Source organism: Ranitomeya variabilis, chromosome 3, assembly GCF_051348905.1.
Source record: "Ranitomeya variabilis isolate aRanVar5 chromosome 3, aRanVar5.hap1, whole genome shotgun sequence".
NCBI lineage: Eukaryota > Metazoa > Chordata > Amphibia > Anura > Dendrobatidae > Ranitomeya > Ranitomeya variabilis.
This window is the reverse complement of record NC_135234.1, coordinates 778401776-778422567: the sequence shown is the minus strand read 5'-3', so window position 1 is coordinate 778422567 and position 20792 is coordinate 778401776. Positions and strand designations below refer to the sequence as shown.

Sequence of the window (20792 nt, the reverse complement as noted above, 5' to 3'; positions counted from 1 at the left end):
TCGTCCGCCCAGAGAGGGAGACAGGGGCACCCCAGGCCCCAGGAAGGAGAGCCCAGGAACATCCTGGGGGGAGAGGAGCTCCGGCGAGTCCACGAGTACCTTCTCCTCCCGAGTGGTCGCCATGCTACGTGAGTACGAGGACGCCGGCAAAGCACTGACCGGGCTGAAGGAGGAGCTGCGGGAGGCTCGGATCCTGAATACCCGAGCCTCTAACAAGGAGAAACCCGTGACCTCCCAGAGGTTAAGAGCCCTCAGAGATGAGGTGGCCCGGTTAGTGCTCCTCCGGGAGGGGATTGAGAAAAGCGCAGGTCCCTTCCTGGAGAGGTTTAAGAACCAGCGGCGGTTCTCAGAAATGAAGGGGTTAAGTACCTCAGGAGAGCCGCCAGCCGGCGTCCTAAGCGACGAGGAGGAGGAGGACGACGACGTGGCTGTAACTGGAGTCCTACAAGCTGGAACCAGCCGGGAGAGTGAGTCGCAGAGCCGACAACAGGGAAGCGGCCTCCCGGCACGGCAGAGGACTCCGACAGCACAGGCTGGAGTGTCAGCGGAGGAAGAGGAGGAGGGCGGTCTGCTACAGGAGATCCGACAGCTGGAGTCTCCAGTGAACCTGGACCGCTTCTCCTTTGGTGAGGACGAGCCAGCAGAGGAAACAAAGAAGAGGAAGAAGACAACGAAGGAGACCGCACGGGAGGTGGTGAGTTACAGATATGTACTGATGGATGATGTTACACCTACCACCTCCTGTGTAAACCCCACCAAACCTAAAGGCACGGGCTCTGCAGTGGGTCCGGGGCATAGGCAAGGTGGGGAGAGGAGGAGGACGTCCGGCGGTGCTGCCGTCTGTGCGGGGAACAGTGCAGGGGGCGAGGCTGTGGAGGTACTCACCGCGCCGGACATAGGGGACCCCGAGGAGTTTCCCTCCCTGCCCTCTGCGGCTAAGCCGGTTATCACCGGGGCTGAGGGGGGCGAGGGGGATGTCCACGCCGTTGCGAAAGGGGGACGGTGTGGGCAGACTCCATCCCTGCTCACTACGGCTGAGCCGGCCGACGCCGGGGCTGTGGGGAGCAGGTCCGAGAAACTTGGTGCGGCGAAAGGAGGGCGCACTGTTGTGACAGGGGCGCAGTGCGCCTCAACAGAGAAGAGGCACGCAGCTGCGACAGGGGAGCAGCGGGTCCAAAAAGGACAAAAAAACCAGGAAAAATCATCTGCAGGGAACACTGGGCGCCCTGCAGTGACAGGAGGACAGAGTGCTCCAGCACCCAAATGTGACACCAGGACCCCGAAGTCTGTGGGTGCGGGGCAGGCGGCGCCCCCCAACAAGCAGCAGGCCCAGAATAATAAAAAACAAACTGCTGCAGTGGGGGGGCAAGGTGCTCCAGAGACACAACAAAGAGCCAGCACCAATCAAGGGAAAACAGGTGTGGTGCTGCACCCCTCCCCCGGTCCAGCAGGTGTGAGTGCAAAGAAGCCAGACACAAGTGAGGAGAAAATGGATGTTACTGTGGAAGGTGCAGAGAACAGTTTTACAAATAGTGGTGTGAATACTGGAAAAAAAGTGACGGGAAGTGGTGGCAATGGTAAAAGCAGCTGTGCAGGAAATGATGGGAGTAGTAGTGGAGTGAATGATGGGAGTAGTGGTGGAGTGAATGATGGGAGTAGTGGTGGAGTGAATGATGGGAGTAGTGGAGGAGTGAATGATGGAAGTAGTGATGGAGTGAATGGTGGGAGTAGTGATGTTGCAAATGATGGGAGTAGTGGTGGAGTGAATGAGGAGAGCATTACGGGTGTTGGTGGAGGGGAAGCAGGTAGTGGTCCCGCTGCCTCCCCAGCGGTGGCGGGGTCTTCAGCCCCAAGCTATTCAGGGGCTGTCACTGCTGGGGGTAGTAGTGCGCCCTTGTCTGGTGACCCCGAGAATGGTGACTTGCAGCAGTGCTTCCTGGACGCCCTGAGGAGAGGGGAGAGTTCTATCAATGTAGAGGGGAGGGAGGTTGATCTGTCTTTCTGGATAGAGAGACACGGTCTTTCCGCCTTCCGAGATAGAGGGGCAGAGACTGTCTGGTCTCTGCCGACACCGGGGCAGAGGAGTAACCGTAGGAACGTGGCCCGTCTCCAGTGGGTAAGCAAGGATGCCTGTCCTGATCGGTCAAAGGTTGCTGAGCTCCTGCTGGGGATGGGCTTCGTGGCATATGACATCTTCGCCTTGATCCATCCCTATGGGACCTCCTACTTCGATGTCAGCTTCGTGAGACCGGAGGGCCTTGAGCTTTTCTGGTCTCGCCATGAGCTGGCTCGGGGTCGCCCCGAATGGCAGGGTTTCCTCGCTGAAGCAATATCCCGCCAGAACTCGGTCAGGAAGGTGACCGTTTTGACCAGTAACGAGTCACTTTCCTGTGTCGACATCTCCACCTGGGTTGGACGATATGGCGACATCGTCGGTATTCCCGAGAAGACCCTCGATGAGCATGGTATCTGGTCAGGAGCCTGGACCTTCATGGTGAAATTGAAGGTTTCAGGAAACACCGTTACCCATATCCCTTCCTCAACATTTTTGGGGAGGGACAGGATCTTGATTTTCTACCGGGGGCAGCCTAAGGTCTGTCACAGGTGCGGCAGCCCCACACACTTCAGTGCGCAGTGTACCACCCAGAAATGCGCACTGTGTGGGGACCTCGGCCATCTCGCTGCTACCTGTGGCAGGATTAGGTGTAACCTGTGTGGTGACCTCGGTCACCCGTTCAGTCGCTGTCCGCGTTCCTTTGCCAATGCGGTCCTGAAAGCGGCGAGTGCGGGACAGGCGAAAGCCGGGACTAATCTCGCCTGTGAAGGGACCAGCAGAGGCGGAGGATGCAGGGAACTGGTGAGGAGCAGGCTGCCGCCATCCAATATCAGGCGGCAGGAGCAGCGCCATGGGAACAGGGGGCAGGGAGTAATGACCCTAAACTCTGACCCGGGTGCTTCACTTGCAGCTGAGGATCCTAAAGACAGCGAATTGAGCGAGGAAGTCAAGAGACTTGAAAGGGAGGAGCAAAAGGACGCCATGTCTGCCCAGGAACCTTCATCCGGTGACAGTCTGGATGAGGGAGAGGGGGAGTGGTCACAGCAAAAGAAAAAGGGTAACAGGAAAACAACTAAGGAAAAGAGGGGGTCCGGGCCTCGAGCCTCCTCCTTGGAGTGCGACCCCTCTGACTCCGTAGCCCTGATCCAGGTGCCATTGGAAGGTCCAGCCGCCCCCCCTCTGGTGGATCTCTCTAACCGGTTCCGGGCCCTCCAGGACTCCCCTCCAGAGGGGGGCGATGGGGACCCGGGGCCGGAGGTTGCGGACAAGGTTGTTGGGGCTCAGGAGGTCGCTGGGTCTTCTTCTCAGGGGGCAAATACAAAGCCTTCTGGGGGGGGGACTACCGCAGGACCACCAGACAAGGGCCAGAGTGTATGTAAGGAGAGAATGGATGAGTCTGTTTGTCTTAAGCGCACTAAAAACTCATCATTGTCAGAGGAAGAGGGTGAAACTGTTGGGGGTGGGAAGAAAAAGGCTATCTAATTCAATCAATCATGATGGCGGCACCCACCCCATTGACGCTGGCAACCATTAATGTTGCCAGCATAAAGTCAGATGTGGCAAGGTACACGGCCTTTCATTTTCTCGGCCAACTTGACGCCGACATTTTGTTTTTGCAGGAGACCAGGTTGACCGACCTATCAACCATGCATAAAGCAAGGCGGGAGTGGAGGCACGGGCCCTCCTACTGGTCTCTTGCGGCCGAGCCGTATAGTGGGGTGGCGGTCCTTTTTAAGACCGCAGCGGTTGAATGCAGACGATTGATCGAGTTAGAAATGGGGAGATGCTTGATCCTAGATGTCTCCATTGGGGGACAGGAGCTTCGGCTCATTAACATCTACGGTCCCCAGTCCAAGTGGGACCGCAAGTGTCTCTTCATGAAGATCAAACCTTTCTTATTTTCGAGTCGGCAGGTGGTCTTTGGAGGGGATTTCAACAACGTCACGAGACCCTGTGATAGAGGAGGTTCCGGAGACCGGCTGGCTTACGATTGCGTCGCGCTAAATAGGATAGTAAGTGAGGCACGCCTGGTGGATGTCCACATCCGGCACAACACAGGCCACGCGGGGTTCACTTTTTTTAGAGGTAGTCAGTGCAGGTCTAGGTTAGACAGGTTTTATTTGAAGGAGGATGCCGTTTCCTCGCCGTTGTCGGTTGTGGAGGTGGAATTCTCCGATCACTGTTTGATTATGTTTTCTCTGAGCATTACAGAGACTCCTCGGATGGGAAGAGGTTATTGGAAGCTGAATTCGTCACTCCTTGAGGAAGAAGCTGTAAGACGGTCCTTTGAGGAATTTCTTCAGAGCCAGGTACCGCTGCTGGGCCTAAGTAACACTAAGTCTGAGTGGTGGGAGATGTTCAAACATCGGGTGGCGAGATTCTTCCGGCAACTCTCGAACCTCAGAAGCCTGAACAGGGATCGCCTGTATCAGAGCCTGAGGAGGAAACTCGAGCAACTTGTCTCGACTGGGGGTAGCCGCGAGGCGATCTCCAGTGTGAAATCCTTGCTAAAGAGGTGTCAGTACGATAGGCGCGCATCTTTGGTTTTTGAGAGGGATTACGGGAAGTACTACTCGCCCGACCCCTACAGAAGCTGCAAGATGTCAGTGAATAGTAAGATAGTGACTGGGCTGATGGACAGTACGGGATCCCTGAGAAGGTCCAGATCAGGGATCTTGGAGGTCGTCAGTTCATACTACTCGCACCTCTTGGGAAGGAAGGAACTGGATCGTGACAGGATGTCGGCTTTCCTGGCTGAAGCTGTTCCTGAGCCAGGGGCTGACCTCTCGCTGGGCGGTTTGGCAGAAGCGATCAAAGAAGAGGAAGTGAGACTGGCGATCGATGGGCTCCGGCCCAAAAAATCGCCAGGTCCGGATGGCTTAACATCCGAGTTCTTTAAGACCTTTAGGGACTCCTTGGTCCCCCTCTTGACTCAGGTGTTTAATGAGTGTCTCTCCTCGGGCACTCTGCCGAGATCATTAAGGAGGTCGGCTTTGATCATTTTGTCAAAGGGTAAGGACCCGTCACGCATTGAGAATTGGCGTCCCATATCACTTCTCAATGTGGACAGGAAGGTTTTGGCTAAGATACTCTTCAATAGGCTGGTGAAGTTTGCACCGCGGCTCCTTTCGGAGGCCCAGCACTGTTGCGTTCCTGGCCGTAGCACTTTCAGTGCTGTTCTGGGTGTCCGAGAGGCCGTGGAGCGGGGCAGGGCGGGCCTTTGGAAGGGGTTCTTGCTGACCCTGGATCAGGCAAAAGCCTTTGATCGGGTCGACCACGAGTACCTCTGGTCCACTCTTTTGAGGTATGGTCTGCCTGGAGGGTTTGTGGACTGGCTTAAGACCTTGTACGCAGGGGCTGAGACTTTCCCTCTGGTAAACGGGTGGATTGGACAACCTTTCGGGGTGGGATCTGGTGTCCGCCAGGGCTGCCCTCTTAGCCCTTTGCTTTACGCGTTTGCGATCGATCCCTTCCTCAGAAGGGTTGATTGTGGACCGTTGGCGGGGGTGAGGATGGGCGGGTTGGCGCCAGAGGCTATCCTGAGGGTAGTGGCCTACGCGGACGACGTTACTGTCTTTGTTTCTTCGCAAGAGGAGGCGATGGTGGTGATGTCAGAAGTGGAGAACTACTCGGAGGTATCCGGGTCCAAGGTCAACCAGGACAAGTGTGAGAGTCTCTGGCTGGGAGGCGGGGATCCCACGTTTGATCTTCCGGACACCCTCCCCGAACCCCAAGAACATGCCAAAGTCCTAGGCATCAAATTTGGCCAGGGTGATTACCCCACGAAAAACTGGGAAGGCAGAATCAAAGGTGTCGCCCAAAGAGTGGACCAATGGGCTGGTCTTTGACCCTGAGGGAAAGGGTTGACCTGTGCAAAGCTTTCCTGCTCCCCTTGCTAATCTACCTGGGCAGCGTCTGTCTTGCCGGAGCCTCTCTCGACACGGTTCTACATTCTGTTCTTCCAGATGTTATGGGGGAATAGACTAAACCTAGTCAAACGGGAGGTCACTTATCGCACGAGGAGACTAGGGGGGTTGAATATGGTAAACCCCGTGGTGTTCCTAGTGAACACCTTTTTGAAAGTTAACGTGGCAAACCTCTGGAAAGAGAGGGCTCCTCCGTGGGTATTCTCCTGCAAGGGATGGTTTCAGCCTTTCTTCTAGGAATGGGAGACAGGGGGAAGATTGAAGGATCTTCGCACACCGCACGGGCATCTCCCGGCTTATGTTACCCCGGTTCTGAAGATGATGCGCCGGTGGGGTCTGGGAATGTGGGAAGTGAGGTCCCTCCCGAGGAAACTCCTTGACATGTGGGTCTTGCTTTCGCATTTTCAGAGACCATTGGTCCTCAAGGACTGCCCGAGTCGGGATCTAGAGGTTGGGTTAAGTTTGTTAAATTCTAGCAGGATCCCCAAGAAGTATTCTGACTTGACTTGGCGCTGCTTCCAAGGTAAGTTGTATGTGAGGGACAATTTGAAGCACAGGAGCTCCGTGGACAGGAATTGTCCCCGTGAGGCTTGCGCTACCATGCTGGAAAGCATGGAGCACTTCCTGTGTAATGTTTATAAGGGATAACTCAGAAGACTCTTTGCATGGAACAAGACAACTACAGGACACAGTTTTATAAGTTTTTAAGCAGAGCAGCAACAGCTTACATGTCCAGCACATGCAGATGGAAACAAACACAAGCAGTCAGATGGAGGATTACTGGAAACCGATGTATGCAGCAGAAACTCAGAGCTGAGTAGCAGGATCTCCACACAGGTGCAGGTGCAAAGCCAGGGAGTCATCAGGAGCTGGAGGCAAGGCAGAATACTCTAGCACAGACTAAAGGCTGGGGTGGAGTTATATAGCAGGAAGACACAGTGCACATGAGACCAAAGACGCCATCTTGGAAAAGGGCAGTAATACACAAAAGGTAATCAAAATGTTCAGAGTCGTGACATTACTCCCTCTTTAGAAGCGTCCTCAGGACGATCCTGGACCTGGTTTCTCAGGGAATCTTTGATGAAAACGAGAGATCTTCTGTTGGGCATTGATGTTTTCCACAGGTTCCCAAGAGTCTTCCTCAGGGAAATATCCCTGCCATCTTATAAGATATTGGAGCCGATTCCTGCGAATCCTGGAATCAATAATTTCCTCCACCACAAATTGTTCTTGCCCATCAATCACCACAGGCTGTGGAGGTGGCACAACACATCCCTGGAAGGTATTAGGAGATACAGGCTTTAGTAAAGATACATGAAAAACTGGGTGTACCTTCATTGTCCTAGGCAGCTTCAGCCGGCAGGCCACAGAGCTCACAATACCGTTGATCTTGAAAGGGCCAATGAATTTCTGTCCAAGTTTTTGTGAAGGAACGTTTAACTTCAGATTCTTAGTTGCTAACCACACGGAATCTCCTACCTTGAACATGGGTGCAGGTTTACGGAATCTATCAGCCGATCTCTTATAACGTTCTTGAGCCGTGGTCAGGGATTCCTTCAGAACCTCCAGATTTTGCCTCATCTCAGTCAGTCTTTCCTCCACTGCTGGAACCGGAGAATTAATTGGAGACCTAGGTAAGATACATGGATGATAACCTAGATTGGCAAAGAAAGGTGTAAATTTAGTGGAGGCACTCTGAGAATTGTTATATGAAAATTTGTCTAACGGTAGCAACTCCAACCAATCATCCTGGAGATGGCTGACATAGCATCTTAGATATTGCTCCAGCATCTGGTTGGTCCGCTCAGTCTGACCATTTGTCTGGGGATGGTAAGCGGAAGAGAGACAGACATTAATATTGAGTGCAGAGCAAAACCCCTTCCAGAATCTTGAAGTGAACTGTACTCCACGGTCAGAGATGATCTCATCCGGCACCCCATGCAACCGAAAGACATTCTGTATAACCAAGTTCACTGTATCTTTAGCTGAGGGGAGACCGGTGCACGGAACAAAATGAGCAGCTTTAGTCAGGCAATCAACTACTACCATGATCGTATTCATGCCCTCTGATGTAGGCAGCTCCACAATAAAGTCCATTGATATAGACCCCCAAGGTCGGGACGGAACAGGTAATGGTTGCAAGAGACCCGTAGGTGCCAGACGAGGAGTCTTGTAACGAGCACATACCTCGCAAGAGAGAACATAGTCCTTAGTATCCTTCAGGCAAGTTGGCCACCAGAAAAATCAGCTTAGGAACTCGTGTCTTCTGTACCCCCCTGTGACCAGCCAACTTGGAGTCATGTACCAACTTGAGGATCTGCAGATGGACGACCTCAGGGACGTAGATACGTCGATCTCTGAACCACATGCCACCCTTAAAGACAAGATTAATATCCACAGGTGGGTTGGCCAGAAATACATCACCTTCATAGGCCTCCCTGCACTCCTTCCACAAGTCCTGATCATGGATAACTCCGATGAAATTGGCATCAGATAGAAAGGTCTCGGATGGGGCTCCAGGTACAGAATCCGCAGCATGGATTCGGGATAAAGCATCAGCCTTCCCATTACGAGAACCTGGACGGTACGAGATAACAAAGTTAAATTGATTTAAAAATAAGTTCCAACGAGCCTAACGAGGAGAAAGACATCTAGCGGATCTGAGGAACTCTAGATTGCGATGGTCAGTTAGCACTATGATCTGTTGTGCAGCTCCTTGCAGATGATGCCTCCATTCCTTGAAAAATGCAATAATAGCCAGCAATTCCTTGTCTCCCACATCGTAATTCTTCTCTGCTGAGGTTAGTCTACGGGAAAAGAAAGCACAAGGATGTAGCAGACCCTTCTCTCCAGTTCTTTGGGAGAGAATAGCCCCCAAGGCATTATCAGAAGTGTCCACCTCCATAATGAAAGAAAGTGTTGGATCTGGGTGTATCAACAGCGGTCCTGAGGTGAAACAGATCTTAAGCCGATCAAAAGCTTCTTGAGCCTGTGATGACCACTTAAAGGGCTTTTCCTTCTTTGTCAAGGAAGTAATGGTTCAGACAATATCAGAAAAATTTCGAATGAAGCATCTGTAGAAATATGCAAAACCAATAAAACGTTGGACCTCCTTAACGTTCTTGGGTACCGGCCAGTCAAGGATAGCCTGAATCTTACCAGATTCCATGTTCAGCCCCTAGGGAGAGATGATATAACCTAAGAACTATCTCAGAACGATGGAACTTGCATTTCTCCGGCTTAATATACAGATGGTTCTCTTTCAGACGTCTTAAAACAGCTTTGACATGTTCATGTTCCTGTAGAGAGTCAGAAAAGATTAGAATATTGTCCAAATAGATCACCACAAACTGGTCCAACAAATCTCTGAAAATGTCATTAGCAAGGTGTTGAAATGTTGCAGGGGCATTACAAAGCCCGAAGGGCATCACGAGATATTCAAAGTGTCCATACCGGCATCGGAATGCTGTCTTCCACTCATCCCCTGGACGAATACGCACCAAATTATAAGCCCCACGAAGATCCAGTTTAGAGAACACCTTAGCATGGCGGACTCTTTCCAGTAATTCGGGAATCAGAGGCAAAGGGTAACGATTCCGTACGGTTACCTTATTGAGCTGTCGATAGTCCACACAGGGTCTCAGGGACCCATCCTTCTTCTTTACAAAAAATATAGGTGCCCCTGCTGGTGAAGAAGGACGTATGAAGCCTTTGGCCAGATTTTCATCAATATACTCCTTTAAGGCTTGAAGCTCAGGTGCCGCCAAAGGATATACGTTACCAAAAGGAATAGCTATCCCAGGAAGCAACTCAATGGGACAGTCATAATGCCTGTGTGGAGGAAGCTGATCTGCATTCTTCTTGTCACAGATGTCAGAGAACTCTTTATATGCTGGAGGTAAAGAAAATACCTGTACATGTGGTTCCCTAGTTGTGGACTCAGGGACAGCTTCTGTTAACGCTGAGTTGCTCCTTGTTGGAAAGATAATCTCCTTGGTCTCCCAGTTGATAATTGGGTTCTGAGAACGCAACCAAGGAATGGCTAAAATCACAGGAAAATGAGAAGAAATTAGCAAGAAAGAAAGTTGCTCCTGGTGATTAGGCTCTAACAAAATTTCAAGGGGTACGGTCTCCTGATCCACAGGACCAGAAATTAAAGGTGACACATCCACTGTTTCCATGGTAATTGGAGAGGCTCTTTGCTGAATTTCAATACCATGTTCCTTGGCAAATACGATATCCATGAAATTGCCACCTGCACCTGAGTCAATCATAGCGGCACTGGAAATCCACTGTCCTGAACACAGGATCTTAATAGGGAGAGAACAGTGAGAGTTCTTTTCCTTAAGCTCCTTGGGGGGTGAAGTCATAGAAAGTGAATGGAATACAGCGTTTAAAGGCAGGCTACATTCAGAGATGTCAGATTCATCATCACAGTTGTCATACTCTCCTACTGCTGCTAGCACCTTGTTAGGCCGTCTAGGACACTTAGGACAATTGATCAAGAAGTGGTCAGACTGGCCGCAGTAGAAACATAGACTTTCACGAAGGCGATGCTCCCGGCACTCCTTGATCTCGTGCCTCTGAACGGAATCAATTTGCATGGGCACCTCCTCCACCTCCCGAGAGGTTTTACCTGCAGGCTCTTTGGAAGGAAGGGAAAAGTTAGAAATACGGTTATATGCAGCAAACTTCTCCTGCCTACGCTCAGTAAGGCGAATGTCAATGCGCACACAATGCTGTATAAATGTCTCTAGCTCTTGTGGTGACTCAGAGCGAGCTAGTTCATCTTTTACAATACTAGACAGACCCCTTTTAAAAATAGGCAATTGTGCATAACTGTCCCAATTGGTATCTACCGCTAATCTCCTGAATTCAGTGGCATACTCAATAACAGAACGTTTAGCCTGGCGTAAAGACAATAAAGCAGATTCAGCGGTTGCTCGGCAATTAGGGTCATCAAACATCAATGCCATAGCGGCCAAGAAATCATCCAAGTTATTTAACCGTGGGTCACGAGACTCAATCATCGTATTCGCCCAGGCGAGCGCTCGTGAGGTCAGTAGCATTATTACACACAATACATTGAATCTATCATTAGGAAAGTGGTCAGCATGCACATCAAAATATGGCATACATTGATTCACAAAGCCACAAAAATTGTCGCGATCACCATTAAATCTGAATGGGGGCAACTTAGGTGGGTGGCGGTTGCCCAGAGGGTAAAGTCACTTGTGCAGCTATTTGCGTGCTTATGTCCTGAAAAGCCCGTCCATACTGGGACTCTATGCCAGCAAGTTTGTTTTCCTGGGCTGCCATGCGGGTGCTTAAGTCCTGCAAAGTTTGTCCAAACACTTGTTGATGGTGTTCAAAGTTTCCAAACTTCTTTTGCAGACCTTCCACATCTTTCTGCAGTGATCTAATTATGGAAAACTCCTGCTCTAATTTGCTTTCTGCAGTCATTGTTCCAACAGTCTCCTCTTTTCTGGCTAGAGTATCCTGTAATAATTATAGGGGATAACTCAGGAGACTCTTTGCGTGGAACAAGACAACTATTGGACACAGTTTTATAAGTGGTAAAGTTTATATTATCACATGGTGATTCAAACATGTGCAGAGAGAAACTCAAGTCCACAACACTTGGTGAAATAATAAATGCAGCTTAGCAGTCTATAGGAAACTTCAGAGGAAAATGCAATCAAGCAGAAAGTCTATGAAGCACAGTTATTCTTGAGGATACTTGACACGAATAAGTACTTGGTAGTCCAAACACAGATAGATATGCTTATAAGGCATTTCAAATAATATCTTAGCTCAACCAGGGAGGTCTGGATAATAGTCTCAGGTTTAAGCAGAGCAGCAACAGCTTACATGTCCAGCAATTGCAGATGGAAACAAACACGAGCAGCAGATGGAGGAGGATTACTGGAACTGGTGTATGCAGCAGGAACTCAGAGCTGAGTAGCAGGATCTCCACACAGGTTCACAGGAGCAGGTGCAGGTGCAAAGCCAGGGAGTCGTCAGGAGCTGGATGCAAGGCAGAATACTCTAGCACAGACTAAAGGCTGGGGTGGAGTTATATAGCAGGAAGACACAGTGCACATGAGACCAAAGGCGCCATCTTGGAAAAGGGCAGTAATGCACAAAAGGTAATTTAATACAGAGGTGTACAACAGGGTGGGTGCTTCCATTGGTTGGCCGCGGCTGGCCACTCTGTCCTATGCCGAGTGGGCCTATGGAGCGTTCAGAGACCTCGGGAGAAGGGACCGAGCCACTTTATTCTTAGTCAGCGCAGTGGTCAGGTACTTCACGTGGAACGCACGAGTTTTAGTTACGACGCAGAGTAAAATCCTCCGTGTAGATGAAGTTTGTAGCAGCATCCTAGGTGCCCTGGTGAAGGTGCGTTCTCTGGAGTGCGAAAGACTGGGTGCCCAGAGGGCGGCCCATCTCTGGAGGGGTTTCTCCTTCGGGGTGCCTTAGTCCGTTAGCGCTCCTATATCCTGGTGGTGGGCTGATATCTTTACACCCTAGGTTTTTGTTTTGTATTTCTGTTCCCTGAATAGAAGGTTTGCAGGCATCGAACTTGAGCCTTGGGTGGTGAGTATGTAGGTTGTGTTCTGTGATGTTGGTTTATGTATATATTGTATATAGTGTATTGTATATATTGTATATAGTGTGTATAATGGAGGGTCTTAGTTAGGTTGGGTGGGGGGATTGGGGGGTTCAACGGTGGTGATAAGAGACTGATCTGGCCTGGCCCAGGCCACGCCTGGGGAAAAACTTTGGGGCCTGATCCTAGCTCGGATAATTCCTGAACTTTGTGGCCAGAGCTGGATCAGGGGTGGCGGGATAGTTAGAGTAGGTGTGTGTATATATATTAAAAAAATAAAATAATAAAAAATAATAATAATAATTTAAAAAAAATTGGAAATATAATAAAATAAAAATAAACAAACAAAAGTTAATGTTGTACACTGTATTGTATTTAGGTTTGCTGTAGGGTGAATGTGGTGGTGTAAGGGGGTGGCTGTAAGGTGAGGCAGTGGGACCGGTAGGGTTGTGTTGTGTTTGCGGTGTTGTATAGTGTTCGGTTTAGTATAATGTGTTTATAGTGTATATATTGTATATAATATTGTATATAGGACGGTGTGAATGTAGTTGGGGTTGTATATAGTAGTATGAATGAAGCTGGGCCGGGGGTCTTACATGATTTTATACTTTTTATTATTTATAATTTTTACAGGGGTATTCATGTAGTTATGAGTTTTTTGTTTGTTGTCTTTTAGTTTTGCTTTCTTTATTTTATGGGAATTTTTCTCGTCCCTGATTTGTAGGTCATGAACTTTCTCCATTTTGGTTCCATTTCTGGTTTATTTCTTTGTGATTTTTGTCGTTTGTTGTCGTCTGATTGGAGCTTTGTTCTTATGTTTTGTTCTGTTGTGTTTTATTTGTAATGTACCTTGGTTATTGTCATGTAAAGTATTTTATTTTATTTAATAAAAGACGTGGAGGAGAATACATAGTGTAACAGCAGAATAGTGAGTGCAGCTCTGGAGGTGACTGGAGTGGATGACTTCTCAGTATATCCGGTTCCTGGTTGCGGTGTCGCCCGTATATCGCGGTTGTGCGCAGGGACAGGATGCAGATCTGGAGCTCGGTGACGTCTTGTTTCCTCCGAGCAACTGATGATGAGATGATTATTAGTGATGATCAACAGGCGCTGTGACTGTCACACCCGCGGCTCCTGATTATCGGGGCTCCAGGAATCCGGGTCACCGGGGCAGATGTATGATCATCACTCACTATTATACATTCTATCGTTCCCTGTTATTATTTATTCCAAAATGTGACGTTACTGAGTGTAGGGCAGATGAAGACAATCTATTATGCGTCATCCACAGATCCCCCATAACAGTGCGTCATCCAGAGATCCCCCATAACAATGCGTCATCCGCAGATCCCCCATAATAGTGTGTCATCCACAGATCCCCCATAACAGTGCGTCATCCACAGATCCCCCATAACAGTGCGTCATCCAGAGATCCCCCATAACAATGCGTCATCCGCAGATCCCCCATAACAGTGCATCATCCCCAGATCCCCCATAACAGTGCGTCATCCACAGATCCCCCATAACAGTGCATCATCCACAGATCCCCCATAACAGTGCATCATCCACAGATCCCCCATAACAGTGCGTCATCCACAGATCCCCCATAACAGTGCATCATCCACAGAGCCCCCATAACAGTGCATCATCCACAGATCCCCCATAACAGTGCGTCATCCGCAGATCCCCCATAACAGTGCATCATCCACAGATCCCCCATAACAGTGCGTCATCCGCAGATCCCCCCATAACAGTGCATCATCCACAGATCCCCCATAACAGTGCGTCATCCAGAGATCCCCCATAACAGTGCATCATCCACAGATCCCCCCATAACAGTGCGTCATCCACAGATCTCCCATAACAGTGCATCATCCACAGATCCCCATACCAGTGCGTCATCCCCAGATCCCCCATAACAGTGCGTCATCCCCAGATCCCCCATAACAGTGCATCATCCCCAGATCCCCCATAACAGTGCGTCATTCACAGATCCCCCATAACAGTATATCATCCACAGATCCCCCATAACAGTGCGTCATCCACAGATTCCCCATAACAGTGCGTCATCCACAGATCCCCATAACCGTGAGTGATCCACAGATCCCCCATAACAGTGCATCACCCACAGATCCCCCATAACAGTGCGTCATCCACAGATCCCCCATAACAGTGCATGATCCACAGATCCCCATAACAGTGCATGATCCACAGATCCCCCATAACAGTGCGTCATCCACAGATCTCCCATAACAGTGCATCATCCACAGATCCCAATAACAGTGCGTCATCCCCAGATCCCCCATAACAGTGCGTCATCCCCAGATCCCCCATAACAGTGCGTCATCCCCAGATCCCCCATAACAGTGCGTCATTCACAGATCCTCCATAACAGTGTGTCACTCACAGATCCTCCATAACAGTGCGTCATCCACAGATCCCCATAAGTGTATCATCCACAGATCCCCCTTAACAGTGCGTCATCCACAGATCCCCCATAAGTATATCATCCACAGATCCCCCATAACAGTGCATCATCCACAGATCCCCCATAACAGTGTATCATCCACAGATTCCCCATAACAGTGCGTCATCCACAGATCCCCCATAACAGTGCGTCATCCACAGATCCCCCATAAGAGTGCATCATCCACAGATCCCCCATAAGAGTGTATCATCCACAAATGCCCCATAACACTGTGTCATTCACAGATCCCCCTGTATCATGAGAGCAGCTGCTGGTGTCGGTGGTTACAGCTGGATGATCCTTCTTCTGCCTTTGTGGCTCCTTATCTTTGGCCTCTGGTGATTCTACAGCCGGATGGTCCTAGTTCTGCTCATCTCTTTGGCCTCTGGTGATCCTACAGCTGGATGATCCTAGTTTTGCTCTTCTCTTTGGCCTCTGGTAATCCTACAGCCGGATTGGATGGCCCTTGTTCTGCTCTTCTCTTTGGCCTCTTGTCATCCTACAGCTGGATGGTCATAGTTCTGCTCTTCTCTTTTGCTTCTGGTGATCCTACAGCTGGATGGTCCTAGTTCTACTCTTCTCTTTGGCCTCTGGTGATCCTACAGTCAGACGTTCCGTGTTCTGCTCTCCTCTTTGGCCTCTGGTGATCCTACAGCCTAATGGTCCTAGTTCTGCTCTTCTCTTCGGTCTCCAGTGATCCTACAGCTGAATGATCCTAGTTCTGCTCTTCTCTTCGACCTCTGGTGATCCTACAGCTGGATGGTCCTAGTTCTTTTCTTCTCTTTGGCCTCTGGTGATCCTACAGCCGAATGGTCTTAGTTCTGCTCTTGTCTTTGGCCTCTGGTGATCCTACAGCCGAATGTGACACCTCGGTCGTGTCTATAAGTACTGCACACCTTGCACTTCTGTGTCTTGCTCAGTGGTGGTCGGGCTCTGCCTCCTCACCTCGGCCGTGTCTCTGATCACCTTGTACTTCTGTGTCTTGCTCAGTGGTGGTCGGGCTCTGCCTACTCACCTCCGCCGTGTCTCTGATCACCTTGTACTTCTGTGTCTTGCTCCAATGGTGGTCGGGCTTGGCCTCCTCACCTCAGCTGTGTCTTTGAGCACCTTGTACTTCTGTGTCTTGCTCAGTGGTGGTCGGATTCAGCCTCCTCACCTTGCCCGTGTCTCTGAGCACTGAACACCTTGTACTTCTGTGTCTTGCTCAGTGGTGGTCGGGCTTGGCCTTCTCTCCTCGGCTGTGTCTCTGAACACCTTGTACTTCCTTGTCTTGCTCAGTGGTGGTCGGGCTCGGCCTCCTCACCTCGGCTGTGTCTCTGGGCACTGAGCACCTTGCACTTCTGTATCTTGCTCAGTGGTGGTCGGGCTCGGCTTCCTCACCTCGGCCGTGTCTCTGAGCACTGAGCACCTTGTACTTCTGTGTCTTGCTCAGTGGTGGTCGGGCTCGGCCTTCTCTCCTCGGCCGTGTCTCTGATCACTTTGTACTTCTGTGTCTTGCTCAGTGGTGGTCGGGCTTGGCCTCCTCACCTTGTCCGTGTCTCTGAGCACAGAACACCTTGTACTTCTATGTCTTGCTCAGTGGTGGTCGGGCTCGGCCTCCTCACCTCGGCTGTGTCTCTGAGCACTGAGCACCTTGTACTTCTGTATCTTGCTCAGTGGTGGTCGGGCTCGGCCTTCTCTCCTCGGCTGTGTCTCTGAACACCTTGTACTTCTGTGTCTTGCTCAGTGGTGGTCGGGCTCGGTCTCCACACCTCGGCTGTGCTTCTGGGCACTGAGCACCTTGCACTTCTGTATCTTGCTCAGTGGTGGTCGGGCTCAGCCTCCTCACTTCGGCCATGTCTCTGAGCACTTTGCATTTCTGTGTCTTGCTCAGTGGTGGTCGGGCTCGGCTTTCTCTCCTTGGCTGTGTCTCTGAACACCTTGTGCTTCTGTGTCTTGCTCAGTGGTGGTCGGGCTTGGCCTTCTCTCCTCGGCTGTGTCTCTGAACACCTTGTACTTCCTTGTCTTGCTCAGTGGTGGTCGGGCTCGGCCTCCTCACCTCGGCTGTGTCTCTGGGCACTGAGCACCTTGCACTTCTGTATCTTGCTCAGTGGTGGTCGGGCTCGGCTTCCTCACCTCGGCCGTGTCTCTGAGCACTGAGCACCTTGTACTTCTGTGTCTTGCTCAGTGGTGGTCGGGCTCGGCCTTCTCTCCTCGGCCGTGTCTCTGATCACTTTGTACTTCTGTGTCTTGCTCAGTGGTGGTCGGGCTTGGCCTCCTCACCTTGCCCGTGTCTCTGAGCACAGAACACCTTGTACTTCTATGTTTTGCTCAGTGGTGGTCGGGCTCGGCCTCCTCACCTCGGCTGTGTCTCTGAACACCTTGTACTTCTGTGTCTTGCTCAGTGGTGGTCGGGCTCGGTCTCCACACCTCGGCTGTGCTTCTGGGCACTGAGCACCTTGCACTTCTGTATCTTGCTCAGTGGTGGTCGGGCTCAGCCTCCTCACTTCGGCCATGTCTCTGAGCACTTTGCATTTCTGTGTCTTGCTCAGTGGTGGTCGGGCTCGGCTTTCTCTCCTTGGCTGTGTCTCTGAACACCTTGTGCTTCTGTGTCTTGCTCAGTGGTGGTCGGGCTCAGCCTCCTCACTTCGGCCATGTCTCTGAGCACTTTGCATTTCTGTGTCTTGCTCAGTGGTGGTCGGGCTCGGCTTTCTCTCCTTGGCTGTGTCTCTGAACACCTTGTGCTTCTGTGTCTTGCTCAGTGGTCGGGCTCGGCCTTCTCACCTTGCCCGTGTCTCTGAGCACAGAACACCTTGTACTTCTATGTCTTGCTCAGTGGTGGTCGGGCTTGGCTTTCTCTCCTCGGCTGTGTGTCTGAGCACCTTGCACTTCTGTGTCTTGCTCAGTGGTGGTCGAGCTCAGCCTCCTCACTTCGGCTGTGTCTCTGATCACCTTGTACTTCTGTGTCTTGCTCAGTGGTGGTCGGGCTCGGCTTTCTCTCCTCGGCTGTGTCTCTGAGCACCTTGTACTTCTATGTCTTGCTCAGTGGTGGTCGGGCTCGGCCTCCTCACCTCGGCTGTGTCTCTGAGCACTGATCACCTTGTACTTCTGTGTCTTGCTCAGTGGTGGTCGAGCTCAGCCTCCTCACTTCGGCCGTGTCTCTGATCACCTTGTACTTCTGTGTCTTGCTCAGTGGTGGTCGGGCTCGGCTTTCTCTCCTCGGCTGTGTCTCTGAGCACCTTGTACTTCTATGTCTTGCTCAGTGGTGGTCGGGCTCGGCCTCCTCACCTCGGCTGTGTCTCTGAGCACTGATCACCTTGTACTTCTGTGTCTTGCTCAGTGGTGGTCGAGCTCAGCCTCCTCACTTCGGCCGTGTCTCTGATCACCTTGTACTTCTGTGTCTTGCTCAGTGGTGGTCGGGCTCGGCTTTCTCTCCTCGGCTGTGTCTCTGAGCACCTTGTACTTCTATGTCTTGCTCAGTGGTGGTCGGGCTCGGCCTCCTCACCTCGGCTGTGTCTCTGAGCACTGATCACCTTGTACTTCTGTGTCTTGCTCAGTGGTGGTCGAGCTCAGCCTCCTCACTTCGGCCGTGTCTCTGATCACCTTGTACTTCTGTGTCTTGCTCAGTGGTGGTCGGGCTCGGCTTTCTCTCCTCGGCTGTGTCTCTGAGCACCTTGTACTTCTATGTCTTGCTCAGTGGTGGTCGGGCTCGGCCTCCTCACCTCGGCTGTGTCTCTGAGCACTGATCACCTTGTACTTCTGTGTCTTGCTCAGTGGTGGTCGGGCTCGGCTTTCTCTCCTCGGCTGTGTCTCTGAGCACCTTGTACTTCTATGTCTTGCTCAGTGGTGGTCGGGCTCGGCCTCCTCACCTCGGCTGTGTCTCTGAGCACTGATCACCTTGTACTTCTGTGTCTTGCTCAGTGGTGGTCGAGCTCAGCCTCCTCACTTCGGCCGTGTCTCTGATCACCTTGTACTTCTGTGTCTTGCTCAGTGGTGGTCGGGCTCGGCCTCCTCACCTCGGCTGTGTCTCTGAGCACTGATCACCTTGTACTTCTGTGTCTTGCTCAGTGGTGGTCGGGCTCGGCTTTCTCTCCTCGGCTGTGTCTCTGAGCACCTTGTACTTCTATGTCTTGCTCAGTGGTGGTCGGGCTCGGCCTCCTCACCTCGGCTGTGTCTCTGAGCACTGATCACCTTGTACTTCTGTGTCTTGCTCAGTGGTGGTCGAGCTCAGCCTCCTCACTTCGGCCGTGTCTCTGATCACCTTGTATTTCTGTGTCTTGCTCAGTGGTGGTCGGGCTCGGCTTTCTCTCCTCGGCTGTGTCCGTGAGCACCTTGTACTTCAATGTCTTGCTCAGTGGTGGTCGGGCTCGGCCTCCTCACCTCGGCTGTGTCTCTGAGCACTGATCACCTTGTACTTCTGTGTCTTGCTCAGTGGTGGTCGGGCTCGGCTTTCTCTCCTCGGCTGTGTCTCTGAGCACCTTGTACTTCTGTGTCTTCTGTGGTGGAGCTGAGACGACTGTTCCCCCGATGTCCTGTGGACCTTTCGCTGCAGTGACGTCTCAATGTATCGGGATCTGGAAATGTCACAATGACTGTTTCCATCCCCCGCCGCTTTACGGACTTATTGATGCTCAGTAGTAGGAGTCACATCCAGAGCTGCATTCCTAATTCTGTTTTGAAACTGTCAGCAGGCTGGGAGACTGATGCACCTCGACATACTGAGCGCAGCTCCAATAAAATATAATAGATGGGGAAATATCAATGTGGAAGAAGTCAGAATCTGGGAAGTTGTCTGATAACTCCGACAGGAGACATAATGGCAGCCACATGTTTACCAGGAGACTCGTCTTCACCTCCAGAAAGTGGGCAGAGACGTGCAGAGCACAATGTATGAGGGCTGTGACCGCGCCGCCGGTGTACTGCACTGCGCCAGCCTCCTAAGGGAAGGCTAGGCTACAGCTAGACGGTAAACCGACTGAGTGACCACCAGAGGGCAGCGCAAGCTCAGGCAACCAAGCATGGAGCGCTGTGGACCGCACTGCATACTGACCTCAGGGTACTGTAATACTGACTACATGGTGCTGCAGAGGATAAGTGCGTCACAGAGGGAGCTTCACGCTGAGCAGATACTGAGAATTACACCCTGCTTACAGTACAGGAGAGGTGGTACTGTGCAGTGTATATATACAGGACAGGAGGAGCGGTACTGTGCAGTGTATATATACAGGACAGGAGAGGTGGTACTGTGCAGTGTATATATACAGGAGGAGTGGTACTGTGCAGTGTATATATACAGGAGGAGTGGTACTGTGCAGTGTATATATACAGGAGGAGTGGTACTGTGCAGTGTATATATACAGGAGGAGTGGTACTGTGCAGTGTATATATACAGGAGGAGTGGTACTGTGCAGTGTATATATACAGGAGGAGCGGTACTGTGCAGTGTATATATACAGGAGGAGGGGTACTGTGCAGTGTATATATACAGGAGGAGTGGTATTGTGCAGTGTATATATACAGGACAGGAGGAGTGGTACTGTGCAGTGTATATATACAGGACAGGAGGAGTGGTACTGTGCAGTGTATATATACAGGAGGAGTGGTACTGTGCGGTGTATATATACAGGAGGAGTGGTACTGTGCAGTGTATATATACAGGGGAGAGGTGCTGTGCAGTGTATATATACAGGACAGGAGGAGTGATACTGTGCAGTGTATATATACAGGAGGAGTGGTACTGTGCAGTGTATATAT

At 51.1% G+C, this 20792-nt stretch overlaps 1 protein-coding gene across 1 annotated transcript in view; it reads left to right on the top strand.

Annotated features, from left to right (window-relative positions):
- Nucleotides 1-603: 603 nt before the first annotated feature.
- The window catches only part of RHOG (ras homolog family member G), a 135422-nt gene continuing 115233 nt past the window's right edge, over nt 604-20792 (top strand). Inside the window, exon 1 of the mRNA XM_077298939.1 lies at nt 604-694. The gene's annotated coding sequence lies outside the window, so the exon portion shown is untranslated. The remainder of the gene's footprint in view (nt 695-20792) is intronic.